At 52.9% G+C, this 8385-nt stretch overlaps 1 pseudogene; it reads right to left on the bottom strand.

Moving 5' to 3' along the window:
• Positions 1–3684: 3684 nt before the first annotated feature.
• LOC112551143 lies at positions 3685–6980 on the bottom strand (annotated as a pseudogene).
• Positions 6981–8385: the final 1405 nt, after the last annotated feature.

Below are 8385 nucleotides of genomic sequence, written 5' to 3'. Positions count from 1 at the left end.
TGTTTTCTCAGTAGCAGCTGCTGGCTTCATTGCAGGTTCCATGTTTCAGCTAAGGCTAACTGGAGTTGATTCATTTTGGCAGGATTACGAGAAGCTCGTAGGAGTCCCACCCAGCACCCCTCGCCCACAGGGATTTTCACCATTGTCTGCTGAACTCACACCTGAAAATTCCCAAATCTATCAAGCACCACAAGTCAAGGATTGTGCCATTTCATCTTTGATGGTCTGGTATAAGTATTGAATGCTCCGATATAACAGTCACCGTCTCCTGCTCATTATCCCTTTTCCATTGTGTTTTCTTTGTGGAATCTTTTTACCCTGTGTGGTCTCTAGAGGGAGGGTGACTTGCTAAACACTTCCCTAACATACAAAAGCCCTGATTTTTTTTAATGTGGCCACCAGGTATGATTGTAATGCAGGGACCTGCCCATCCCATGCTGGAATTTAACCATCTTCCAAGGAACAGGAGGAGGTCTAAACATGCCTCTTATCCTCCAGAAAAAATCTTTATTCAGTTCTCAGCTCCTTCACTTAACTAGCCCAGTGGCCTTGCTCCAACCCCAAATCACCTAAATGTTGCCTGAGATCTTGGTGTTACTTCTTTCATTTTTAAAAAATGGCTGGAGCCTGAACTCCCTTATTTTCACTGCTTCTGTCTCTTCTGTGGCAACTTTCATAGCCTACAGCCTCCTAAACATAGAAGGGCCCAATATTGGGCTGCAGAAGGGAGATGATCTTAAGTCCAAGACTAAACAACCTCTATGTGAGAATGCTGACATCCTGTTAGTTCCTGTTAGTGTCCAATACAGTGTCTTTACATGTGTCTTAAGGATCCACACCTCTGTACCAGTATGCATGTGGGTATGAAGCATCACTTCTGGTTGGTAGAGCTTTGTTTCCACAGCAGCACAAAATAAATGGCTGTACAGGGGAACAGAGAATCAGACCCTGGGATGTTGGCTGTGACTGCCTGCAATCACTAATCCAAATTTGCAAATATATTTTGCTTTTCCTGTCCCTTTTTGCATTGGCTGTCCAGGAACCTTCTTGCTCTATTGAGCAGACTGGCAGGCATATCTGCTTGAAACATTAGCATCAGAAATGTGACTTTGGGTGCCATTTCTGTCCAGTGAAGGAATGAAAACAAGTCAGGTGTGGCTTGTGTATTCAGTCCAAACAGCCCACAAACTGAATTTCAGGCTTATGATGAACTGAGAATTAGTCACTGAGGTTATTGTACGTACAATTTAGAATGACAAACTGCCGCCTGACTGCAGACTGTAATCAGGGAAACTGAATAAACTATCTACTATGAATACTGGTAAGTCTTCCCCTCCCTCCCCACCAATACTTCCCTAGGCATCATAGTGTATCTGAGACACTGCACTCTTCAGAGCAAGGACTATCATATATGTGTTCAGCACCAAGCACAGTGAGACCTAGTGTTGCAAAGGCTTGTGTATATGGCAGTTCGTGGTGGATGAAATGTAAGGTAAACCTTACTTTAAGTAAGCCAGTGTTGGGAAGAACTGTTGGGAAGAGCTGCCCATCTTTCTAGTCTCAGAGCAACAAAACAATCTTGTTCACCTTGGGGAACCCATCCCTCTGAAGGCTGCAGTCTCCACCAGTTGCACAGATAACAGCAGCATTGTTCTAGCTGCTCCCAGAGCCAAAGCTAGGTCAGGATTTCCACTAGAAACCCTACTTCCTGGGGTCTGTGACTCCTCTGCAATAATTAACTTTGAGCTATGGTTCAAATGTGTCTGTCTAGAAGTAAAAAGAGAAAATTGGAACTGATAGGGGTGGGGAGAAAGGGAAGATAATTCTGGTTTGTCCAGTGTCTGTCAGCATAGTGGACCTGTGACATGGGCTTGAAAGGAAGCTCTGCAGGCTCAGCAAGCCACATACTGCCATAGCAAAGTTAAGCTTTGTGGTCCTCTCTTGCTTCCCAGGTTGGATGGGAGGGGGTGAGTACTGGGGAGGCACTCCTTCTCCAAGAGGGGGGAGCACTTTGTATTGTCAGCTCAACAATGTCCCCAAGAGGCTCATGCAGGCCTCAGAATGAGTGAGCTCCCAGAGGGAACCAACTGCAGCCCCTTTTGTTAGCAGATCATTGAGAGAGAGAAAAAAAATAAAGGTAGTGGGGGTGAGGTGTGGGCAGGGAATAAAAGATTCAGGAATGAGCCATCCCCTGTACCTAATGGCAGAATTCCTTGATGGCTGTATTTTCTCCATGTCCATCTAACATCTTATACCCCATCCACCTACTCCATACACACCTTGGGAGCCAGTGCACAGTGCATCATAGAGGTTAGCATAAATAACCTGTGTAACCCCATAGATGTCAGAAATATTACTCCTGAGCTTTGGTTGTTTGTGAAATAGCGCCCCCCACCCTTTCCCGGTAGCCAGGCAGTCATGTGGACTTATCTGTGTGAATGGTTGGGGATGCTTCTCTCCTGCTTGGCAGAGATACTGGGAAATTTTTCTCTCCAAGGCTTCCTAGTACCATGGCATCAGTACACCTTCCACATAATAAGGTAGTCTAGGAAAAGACACTTCTTGAATGGGCTTCATGGACTATCCAGTACCCCTCCATTCTTAGAAAATAAAAATTCAGCTTGGGGTAGGGTTATGCTGAGCTTTATTTTCAGCTCTTCTCTGTCTTTAGATGGGAGAGGTCAGGTAGCAGTGGTGTCAGTATTGTACATTTCCAACACAACAAGAGGGACAAACTTTACCAAATGGGGAAGTCTGTGCACTCCCTTAAGATGGCCAAGATCATTCCATAGCTGAGTTGCCCTGACAGAGGGTGCTTTGTCTGTAGGTCTTTTGTGCTTAATTCTCTTCTCTGTGATGTGTTGTCCCATGGGGACACAATGGTCTTGGACTGAAATTTAGTTTGCAGCCTAGCTGGGACTTGATATTGGAATTACTCTGCCCTGAGGAATCTCTTCAGTAGGGTTGTATATTCTTAACCCCTCTTGTTCAAACATGAAAGTGGGTTTGCTGGGGGAAGGGGGATAGAGAGAAGCAACAAGGGAGTCCAGGATAAATTGCCATGACTGCTGAGAACACTTGGCTCTATTGCTGGGTTTGGACTGAATGTGCACTGATGGCCTGCATGAACATTGGCTGTCCACAGGTCAGCCCTTTTGGGATGGGGGTTTCACAGAACAGAGGGAGGTACCTGGATAGTTATATGAGAAAGGGCAGACACAGCCCAACTGAGGCAAGATGGTCCCTTCCTACTGATTGGGCGTATCTACACATGAATTTAAGCAGGCTTACATTTAATGCGCATTAAGCATTGTTTGGCAGGTGTCTACACGTATTGGAATTTAGAACTAACTTTAGTCCCAGGTCAGTGCAGTCCTGCCATGCACCCCTCTGGCCACTGGGGGGGGGCTCCAGCCTCCGGATACCTGGCTGACAGCACTTGACAGCCATGTTGAAGCCAGTGCCAGCTTCCAACACTTGGCAGCCACCTTGAAAGCATACCTCTGCACTGTGACCTCTGGGCTGACATTTCCTGTGTCAGAGTAGCAGCATGGCAGAGACACAGGCAGCACGTGCCTACCCTACTGCTACAGCTGTGCTTTCCAGCCCTGGTTGCCCCAGCTCCTGGCCCTGGTCCCCAGGGACAGGGTCCCCTGCTCCTCACAACTGCCGTAGCTGTCTTGCTCACCCGCCGCTGTTCCGTGCACCTGCCACTCGACTAGCACCACCTGACTCCCCCACATGCTCTAGCTGGATGACTGGTACATGGCCTTCTGGGCCCCCACTGCCACACATCTGCTCCTGCCAGCCCTGGTGACTGGGCTCCAGGATTCCACCACTGGGACCTCTGTAGCCCTCCTGTCCCACCAGCCTCACCACCTCTGGGCCCATCTCACCAGCCAGCACTGCATTGGCAGTGCATTGTGTTGTAGGAATGGGACAATGACCAGTGGGTCGACACATTCCAGATGACCCAGGCCACCTTTGAATCCCTGCTGCACTAGCTCTGGCTCCTCTGGAGCTCCAAGGCATGGAGAAGCACACAGCCATCCCTGCTAACACCCACCTGCCCTGCTGCCCACACTCCCCTACCCTCTGCCTACCCCAGGACATGCATATGTTCCTAATGAAAATCTTTATTCACCTTACACTCCCAACCCCCATCCACCCCACCTCCTCCCTCAACCAAAAGAGTCCCCTTCCCCTCCCAGCCCAATGCACAGAGCCCCTCCACCATCCTCCCCATCCAACCATAAAAACTCCTCCTCTCAAATTGAAAACTATATACAACAGTCTCAGCCTTTGTCTGAGTCCCGGAGTGGGGGCTGTGGGGTGGGGGTGCCTAGGGTGCAGAGCCTGGTGGCAGGTGGCCAACACCCTGGCTGTGATCAGTTCTCCCATGAGTCCAGGGGCTGTGGTGAATGCCAGGGGCTCCTACAGGCAGGAAGCAGAAGAGGTACTCCTCTGACACCCAGGTCAGGGCCTGCTGTGGAGTGGTGGGCAGTAGGGCTGCGCAAAATTTCACCAGCTGTTTCATTTCAACACTGTTTCAACTCATTTCAAGGTTGAAACAGCAGAATCAAAATGAAACAAAGGGCCTCAAAACAGCCTTGAAACAAAATGAAGCTAGTCAAAACATTTTCGATCTAGCGCTGGGGATGGGAAGTCAGCCCAGCTGGGCTGACTCCCTGCCTCCAGCCCGATCTAGTACTGGGAATGGGAAGTTAGCCCCCCTCCCCTGGCCCAGCTGGGCTGACTTCCCATCCCCAGTGCTAGATCCGGCTGGGGATGGGGAAATCAGCCCAACTGGGCTGATTTCTCATCCCCCGACCTGATCCAGCACCGGTGATGGGAAGTCACAAGTCAGCCCAACTGGGCTGACTTCCCATCTCTGGCTGATCTAGCAACATGTTGAAACAGAGTTGAAAAGCCTCACTGTTTTGATGAAGCAAAACAGGACAGCTGTTTCAAATAGAAATGAAATTTCATACAAAATGCTGTTCTGTCGAAACCTCGAAACTCAAGGTGAAACAAAACAGTACCATTTTGCACAGCCTTAGTGGGCAGGACCAAGGGGCCCTGGCTGACCAGTTGCTGCTGGAGTAGCTCCAGACAGTGCTGCTCCAGGGCCTGCAGCCAGGCCCAGTGCACCTGCTCTGCCTGGTCCCGTGCCTCCTCCTGGGTGGTCTTCTAGGTAATGTCCTTGTCCTGCCAGGGTTCCTTTGCACCTGCTGCTGTGACCGTTCTCACACTGCCCAGTTTTCAACTGCTGCCACCAGCCACTGGAGCAGAAAGGCCCAGTCCCTGGTATGCCGCTGGCACAGCCAGCACATTTGGGTGGGTCCAGTGGGAGATGGCAGTGACCCTGCTGTGGCACTCCTGCAGGACCCTGCAGCCTCTCCCCTGCATCCAGACATTGGCCTTCCAGAGGTAAGAGACAAAGGGCTTTTGTGTGAGTTTGCAACATTGCAGAGATAAGATGCTCTACACCAGGGTCCCTGCACTGCCCAGTTTCATATTGGAGGTTGGCTGTACACAGGTGCCCAGGGACCATGGTATGCTGTCTGGGTGGGGCTGGGCCTAGGCAGTCGCTGGCCGAGCCCACTGACCCCACTTGCTTCCCTGGGGCTGGCAGGCCACTGGGCACTGGCCACAGGCAGCCTGCCTCCCCTGCCCCTTCCCAGGGCAGGCCAAGCCAGGCTGCTGGCAGCACCTGCTGCCGCAGCTCCAGACCCCACCCCACCACTCTCTCCCTGCAGATCAGCCACTCTGTTGCACTGCTGCCCAGCCCATTGCACCCAGGCTCGGAACATGCAGGGCTCCTGGACAACTGGAGTGAAGGGCTGGCCACACTCCTGCCCTCCCCTCAGGGAGCCTCCCTGGGGAGGTGCCATGGGGCTGAACTCCCCCATGCTGCTGCTGTACCCAAGCATGCCCCTGATGTGTGTGCCCCAGGCAGTGTGCAATGACCTGTCTGTGCAGGTGGAGCACTGCCTGAGCCACTGCGCCTGGCTGCTGCTGATTCTGCTGGTACCCCGGGCAGACCTGCACTCCTGGTTCAAGACCCAGAGCTACGATGGCATGGGGGGCAAACCTGGGATGCCCCACAACCTCCACCAACACCTGGAGGGCTACCTGTGGAACTACTACATGTCCCTGCCCCCTGCTACTGAGGAGGACATTGCTGCTGGCATTGACACCTTTCTCAGTGTGTGAGAGGCCTGTGCCTGCCCAGCTGTGGGGACACGGGCTGTTCAGTAAAGTTCAGAACTGTGTCTTGCCTCTGTATACTATGGTGGGGAAATCTGGGGCCAGGGGAGTGTGGGCAGGGGCAGGGCTGGAGACTGGAAGGGCCCTTTCCCAGTGCAGGACTTACCATGTGTCCAGGGCTGGCGACACTGGCAGCTCGGCATGGGGCTCCCCATCAACACCAGCATCTGCCTGTGCCTAGTGTCCATGGCCTGCAGTGAGCAGGAGGCCAGTACCCAGCTAGGGGCACCCCCTGGGCACTCCTGGCAGCTGGTGGTGGGGTGGTCAGCTGCTCCTCGTGGCAGGGTGTGGGGCTGAGCTGAGGGCAAGGCACCCGTGGGGCAGAGCTCCCCAAGCTGCTAGTAGATGCAGCAGCTGGGGAGGGCAGTGGGGCCTGAGGTCCCCTCCTCTGGTGATGCATCACCGGAGGTGTCAGGGCGGGGTGGTCTTCTGGGTACAACTGGACCGGCAATTGAAGTCTGGTGACCGTTCATGCGATGCTGTCATGCCATCTGGGAGTGGCCTTGTGAATGCATCCTGGCTGAAATGGCCTCATAAATGTAAGCATTTGAGTGCCCGCCCTGCACAAACTGCCTCTGGACGTTGGCTGCACCCCCAAGTGCCACGAGATTGCATACCTTCTCCTGGGTCTGGTTGGGGCCCTGGGCGCTCAGGATGGGCAAGGGCACATAGGCAGGGCTTGGTCTCAACAGGGAGGATATTCCGGACATGCTCCCAATGCCAGCTGTCTGGGCCCCCACACAGCTGTCCCTGCGATGCCGGCCTTGGAGGGCTCCCAGCAGCACCTAGGACAGAGGCATGGCCAGGGAAAGGGAGCTACACAGCAGAGGCATTTCACCATAGTGCTTTCAAAGAGTTAGAGCTGGGGTTGAGCAGGAGCAGGGAGAAGGTCCTGGCCCTGGCCCTGGCCCTATAGAAAGCAGGGCCAGCAGCCCTGGGAGGAATCTCAGGGCTGGTCAAGGGTCTCAGCGGGCTGCAGCCCTTTGCAACACTCACCTGTAACCAAGAAGCAGATCCAGCTAGGGGATAGGAGAGGCAGAGGCTGCCTGGGTCTCGTCATGGGGGCACATATGACCTGCTGAGCTCCTGTACACAGCAGCAGGCTTGTCCAGGCTCCTGGTGTGTGTATCCCAAGGCACAAAATGGCTGGAGGCTTTTATAGCCTGCAGCTAGGGGCTGCCAGAGAGCAGCCCAGCCCTGGAGCAGGAGAGGTGGGCAGCCAGGAGCCCTGGGGCTGAGCTCTGGCCAGCCCTCTAATGGCTGGGCAGACCCAGTACTGAAGGCCCTGCATTAATGTGCATTAATGTGTCTACATGTGCATTAATTCACTATAACTAATCACACCCAAATTTGGTATGTGCTTTATGCAGGTATCAAATGTAGGTGCAATAAACCTAAAATCACCATTTTAAGGTGCATTAAGGTCACAGATATGTAGACTTGCTTCCTTAATGTGCCTTAAATCGGACTAATGCACATTAAATTCCCACATGTAGACGTGCCCACTAGGTCTGTGTGAAGCAGTTAGTATTCACTTTGGAATTGGATTTGGCCAATTCGGGGAACAGTGATTCAATTGGGTGATTTGAATCACTGTCCCAATCGATTTGGCAGAATCTGATTCAGAAATTTGGCTGCTGCTGAATCTCAGAATCTCTGAATCAGCACCCCCCCCCGGCAATGGCTCCCCTGCCTGCCCCAGTTCCCGGCACTTGTTAAAAAAAAAGCCCTGACTCAGTGGGTGCTGCCAGGTGGTGGTGGTGGGGGTGATCACCACTGCCTCACGCTGCATGGGGGGCTTTACAACAAGCCCCCCAATTCCTCCCCACTCCCCCAGGCCGCCCATGGCTGCCCCGCCCACCACAGCTCTGGCCCTTTAAGAAAAAAAAAACCAAGGGAAATTTCCATATTCACCATTCCTTCTGCTGGGTGGTGATCCCCGCTGCCCCCCACTGCCCTGCACCATGTGTGGGGTTCTGCACGATCCCACCGAAGCCCTGAGGCAGGAGTGGTGAGTCCCAGGGTTTTTCTCCATTTTTTTTTTTCTTAAAGGGCTAGAGCTGGCCTGGGCAGGGCACCCATGGGGAGGCTGGGGGAGTGAGGGGGGGGCTGGAG

This window comes from Alligator sinensis, unplaced genomic scaffold, assembly GCF_000455745.1.
Source record: "Alligator sinensis unplaced genomic scaffold, ASM45574v1 scaffold610_1, whole genome shotgun sequence".
Lineage (NCBI taxonomy): Eukaryota > Metazoa > Chordata > Crocodylia > Alligatoridae > Alligator > Alligator sinensis.
This window is presented reverse-complemented; position numbering and strand designations above follow the sequence as displayed.